At 53.3% G+C, this 5,632-nt stretch overlaps 1 long non-coding RNA gene across 1 annotated transcript; it reads right to left on the bottom strand.

Annotated features, from left to right (window-relative positions):
- Positions 1-558: 558 nt before the first annotated feature.
- On the bottom strand, positions 559-5,632 carry LOC124252060 (uncharacterized). The gene is made up of 3 exons (XR_006891907.1): positions 5,565-5,632; positions 4,875-4,916; positions 559-618 (listed from the first exon to the last, which is right to left on the bottom strand). It is a non-coding gene; the product is annotated as an uncharacterized LOC124252060 (long non-coding RNA).

The following is a 5,632-nucleotide window of genomic DNA, read 5'->3' as shown; positions in this document are numbered from 1 at the left end:
CAGAGGATGGGCCTGGGACACAAACAGGCCTCTTCCTGAGGCCAGAAAATGGGTCCACTGGGGACAGCTTACCTTGGGCCTGGATGGAAGACAAATATGGAAGCGTTATATTTGCTTTTCTGCATATTTGTCATTGATCCTCCCTCTTGGCTCCCCTCCTACCTCTCTGACTGCTCCCCCGGAGCCCCTTTCTTTAGCCTCAGTTGCTCACAGTAGTAACCTGCTCCTAGTGCGCCCATTATGGGTTCTTTTCCCACCGTGACTCACTTTCTGCAAAATAAGTAGAGTGAGGGAGGAGGTGTTAAAATCATTGTGTCTGAAGTCCCACTGCCTGGCTCTCAATCCTGGCTGTACCGACCCCCAGGTGTGCCCTCCGACAGGTGCCTCGTGGGCTCTGTAGCTGAGCTTTGGCATCTTCCTGTGTAAGGTGGGGGCAGTCAGTTTGCTGAAAGAACTGAGATATAGTGTGTGGTTCACAGGCAGCCAGTGGACAACATCGGCTGTCGCTGTTATTTGTTGCTGCTGCTTGCCTGTTCCAGCTCTCGCTTTGTCTCCTGTTGTGCATCTGAACCCGTCGATGGTGCTGGATGTCTGCAGTCAGCTCGGAGACAGGCGGAGCTGGAAGGGACAGGGAGGGGAGGAAAGCTGAGGGCCAAGGCTGTCCCCTGTCCCCAAGAAGGAACACATCTTTCTTCTTTTCACCCGAGGGCAACAGCTGCAAGGAGAGAAGCTGAGGCTGTGCCGTGTGACCCAGGGGCAACCGAGAGTGGCATGGGCAACCCCTCGCCCTGGCCGCTCTCGGCCCTTACCCCTCGGCAGCAGCAGCCCCTAAGACTTGGCTGAGCCCTCAGCTTCCTAGTTTCCTGGCTGTGTGGGGAAAATGGGGGGAAACGAGACATGTGGAGAAAGGCGAAAGGAGCGGGAATGATTTAGTTGGAGAAGAGGCAGCCGAGGGGAGATTTAATAACAGTCTTCAAGGATCTGAAGGGTGAGTGTATGGAAACTGGAGAGCAGCCGGCCCCTCTCCGCTCAGAGCACGGGGCCGAAGGAGATGAGTTCACACCCGGGGGGGAGGAGACGTGCCGGTTAGGTAAAAAGAGAGCGATCTTGCTGACAGGTGGGACTGGCCCGTTAAAGGAACCGGAGTTGACACGTCAAGTGGCGCAGCGTGAGTCTCGGAGGACCAGCCTCCTGAGCTCACAGGGACGCCTGTGTCCAGGCAGGGCTCTGAGGACAGAGGACCACTGACCGGATGCCGCATGCCTCTCCCTGTTGAGGCAGCGATGGCTCCTCACCCCCACTCCCAACCCCCAAACCGCCTCCTACCCCCAGGAGCAAAATCCTAGGAATTGTGTGGAAAAAAAATAGGTCACCCTGTTGGGAGTGGGATGGATGGTGAGCCATGCAGGTGTCCCCCTTTTCTGATAAGAAAAAGCAGAATGCCCCCGAATACCACCCAAAAGCGCCACAGGTTGGGAGCGGTGCCTCCCCAGGCCTCCTCTGCTTTCTCTGTCTCTGAGGAAACGGCCTTTCTGCTCCAGAATCCGTGATGACAAAGTCAGCTACAGATGGCGGGAGTGGGTCCGCTTGACTCATTCGTTCAACTGACATTTATGGAGTGCCTGGGCTGGGCCCGGAGGCGGCGAGCCCGGCAGCTTCATGAACCAGAGCAGCCACATTTAGTGGTGAAAATCAAAGAGAACACGGGTCCTAATCCAGCTCTCGACACTCTCTTCTCACAGATGGAGGTTGTTGGCAGAGAAGAGCAGGCCTGTGAGTCTTTCTCGGACCCTAATCTCCCAGGGTGCCTAACAGTTAGGCCTGACTCTCTGCCAGACCAAGTCCACGCATACGTACTATCTCATTTAACCTTCAAGCGATCACCCTGGGGTCGCTCTAATTAACTCCCGGTGTAATAATAGTATCAACCTCACAGGGAGGCTGCAAGTTAAGCGAGTTAACTTAGTAATGCACACCTGGCTCCTAGCAAGGGCCATGTAGGTAACAGCTACTGTCACTGCTGCTGCTGCTGTTGTTAAAGAGACTGAATGGTCTGCCCACGTTTACACAGCTTGCAAGGCAGAGCCAGGCCCATCTGACACCAAAGGCCGTGACCTTTCTGTCCACTCACCACACCTCGCAGGAAAAAGTACAGGCTCTGGGAGTTAGAAAGACAGATCTAGGCTTCAGTTCCAGCTCTGCCAGTTACCAGCTGTGTGACCTTGGGCAAGTCACTTTGCCTCTCTGAGCTTTAGTTTGTGGTTCTGTAAATGGGGGTCATAATAGTACCCCCCTCCAAGTTGGTTTTGAGGATTAAGTGGTGTAGGACATGAAAGGTCTCAGTAAATGCTTAATGCGTTTAGTTCTTAGGAGTCTTATCAGCCACTGAAAGGGCGAGCAAAGTCGTAATTCACCAAACAAGAGCTCTAAGCTGGCAAAGAGGAGATGCCCTGCGCTGGGCTTCAGGTCATCTGGAGACCACCCCCCCAACCCGCTGATATACTGTCAAGGAGCAGCTTTTTTGGTGGTTGAAGATTTTACCAAAGAGTGTGTGTCTCTCTCCTTAAATCCACAAACACTGGCTGAAAAATCCCTGCATGTCCTGGACCCTTGAAAAACTCCAGTTCCAGATCAGAACAGTCCCAGAGCTCTCAGCCCAAACGTGGCAGAGCAGCAGCCACAGCCCCACAGCGGCCCAGTTTCTATTTCTGAAGGCCAGGATGTGCTTTAATGTGCAACCTGCACACAGAGAGCAGAGGGAACTGCCTGGTGCGTCTGAGAGCCCCAAGCACTGGGTATGTGCTTGGCACGTGCCAGCATCTAGGGACCAGGAGAGAGAAACGTAGGCCAAGTCAGGCATGCACGGGGGTGGGTTCAAAGACTTCGGTTGCTGCTGCAAGAAATAAACTGGCTCCCAGTGTCTTTCAGCTGAGTTGCTCTACTGAGGCCCCTTCTTTGAGTCCGATTTTTATTTTTTAATTCTATAGTTGTTTTGGGGGGTAAATAGCAATGACCCGCTAATCGAGTCCCTTGCAATAAATATCATCTTTTATTGCAAATGGCAGACTCCTAGCTCAAAGCACAGGTGAGACCCAAAGAGCAAAGCAGAACCCCCTGTGGAGCAGGGTGGCTTGGCCAGACCCCTGGCCAGAAACCAGTGACCACCCAGCACCTTCCAACAGCACTCACGTAGTGCTTCCCATGTTCCCGGAGCTATTGGAAGGACTTTGCATATATCAACTCCTTTAATCCTCACAACAACCCTATGAGGTTTATATTATTATCGTCTTCATTCTACATATGGGGAAACTGAGGCACAAAGAGGATAATAACTAGGCCAAGATCAAATAGCTAGTAATCTCCTGAGCCAGGTTTAAACACAAGCATCCAGCCCCAGAATCTCTGCTCTTGGCAGATGAGTTAGATTCAACCCTCTCCTTGTGTGCATGAGCAGGGGCACGCGACTGGGACCTCAGAGCCCCTAAAGGAAGCTGAAGCAGCACTTTGGGGTGGGGGCGAGCGATGAGGGGGTGAGCATTACATTAGGAACTGAGTGCTAGGGCTCATTCTTTTCACATTCTGTTTTTAGTGATGGGGGTACTGGTGGATTGCTTGGCTGGTTGTCCCTTGCTAGTTTCATCCCTCAAAAAGGGTATTTATCCCTACCTTCAAGTGCAAGAACGGAGCTCAGAGAGATGTTTTCAGCCAGCTGACAAGCTAACACATGCCCCACAGACCCAGGGGCGGAAACAGCAGTGGCAGCACGAGTCCTCTGCTACATATGGGGTGTGTCGAGACTCGTGAACTATGAAGGTCCATGTGGCCCTGTCAGGGCTGAGAGGCCATATCCAGCCAAAGGGGACCACCACTGAGCTCTACTTAGAGGATGCGCCTCGGAGGCAACTCCTCCCCTCAGTGTAGCCATGGCGACCCCAGGACTCAGCCTGATGAAATGTTTTCAGAGAAGGGCTTGGAAAGAAGGTGGAGGGAAGAGCAAGCAGGGAAAGGGGAGTGAAAGCAATAGGTGACCCTAGGCATGCATGCAGCATGGCCATTCCTGGTGGAAACCGCAGACAACTGACATCCCCAGGGCTGTGGTCTTGGCTCGGTCCATCTAGAAACCTGTCTACAAGAGTTGACCCCTGGCCACCCAAAGGTCCACGTACTTCCGAGATGACCTTGGGCATCTGTGGAAGTTTCTAAAAACTTCACCTAGGCCTATGGAAATTATGTAACTGCAGCCTAAGGCATCTGTCTCCCATTCTTTGGTGACCTCACTCCCACCACCTGAGAAACCAAGCTTAGCCAAGCTCATTTAGCTCTCAGCTCACGAGAAGAAGGAGAGCAGGGCCTTTGGTTGTTCCTAGGTGGAGCCCACATCAGGCTTTTCAACAGGACCATCTCTAGGTTCACCCCTGAGTCACAGAGGTCCAAGAAGGAGAGTTTCTGTTCCCTGAACAGGTGTGAAGGCAACAGGTGCCAGAGCTAGCAGAGGTGCAGAGCAGGGGAGAGTCAAGAAGGAAGTCAGCCCTGGTACTGGGCCTTGAGGGGAGCGGTACCACGTGAGCACTGTCTGCTCAGATCTGACACTGCCCATAAACAACCAGCGGGTTGTGCTGGCACGTACAGCCCAGGCCCTGAGGAGGGAACCTTCACAGTCCCATCCTTCCAGCATTATTCTCCAATTGTTCTGTGCATGCGTATTATCATCCCCTATGACCCCAGACTAGGCCTTGAGCTTTGAAAGAACCTTGTCATAGGAGGGGATATTTTAAACATTTATCTCGAAAAGTAACAATTAGTCACATTGACTGACGGCTTGGTGAATGAACTGGGGGAACTAGCTGGAGGGTGTGAGTGACCGTGTGACTCACCCTCTCCACTCGTCAGCTACCCCCGAACCGAAGCAGGAGAGTCTGCGAGGGAAGAGGATGAGAATTAGACTTCCAAGCACCAGCTCTGAGCCCGGCCCACGGCCCCTACGGTCTCGTTTAATCTGCACACCTGCCCTGAGAGGGAGCTGTTGCCATTGAAGGGAAAAAGCATGTATGGAGCTCTGACGTTCCTGGAGAGGCCTTCCTGGGGGACTTGGGTCACCTTGGCGAATTCACCATGCTTCAGGCCCCGGCATCCTTGGCCTGCAGGCTCAGAAAACTCACCAGGTCACAACAAAGGGCAGGCCCATTTCTCAGGGACAGACTCATGGGAACCATGCTCAAGAGCAGATGCTAACATGGCCGTGGCAATGAGAAGTGCGCCCATCACATGGACCTGAACGGCCCATTGTCTCCCTACGGATACTGGAAGCCAAGATATTGACAAACGGCCACAGGGTGAGTGTGGCATATGAAGGGGGCGGCCGACGGGGGGTCCACAGTAATGCTCAGAGGACTGTAATTCCAGTCCATCTATTGAGACTCGGCTCTAGAATCACCGTCAACAGGAAGCCTTTCTGTTCCCACCACCACCTCTGATGCCAAGGCTGGGCCCGCATGCCCTCTCTGTGCTCCCAGAACACACATGGCACTAACCACCTGCTCAACAGTCTTCACCATCATACTTACCAGTCGGCCTGCTCTGCTGCATATCATGCTCCTGTGAGGCACAGAGGGGACCTTATCCTTACAGCGTC

This window comes from Equus quagga, chromosome 14, assembly GCF_021613505.1.
Source record: "Equus quagga isolate Etosha38 chromosome 14, UCLA_HA_Equagga_1.0, whole genome shotgun sequence".
Classification (NCBI taxonomy): Eukaryota; Metazoa; Chordata; class Mammalia; order Perissodactyla; family Equidae; genus Equus; species Equus quagga.
The sequence above is the reverse complement of the archived record's forward strand: the minus strand, read 5'-3'. Positions and strand labels throughout refer to the sequence as shown.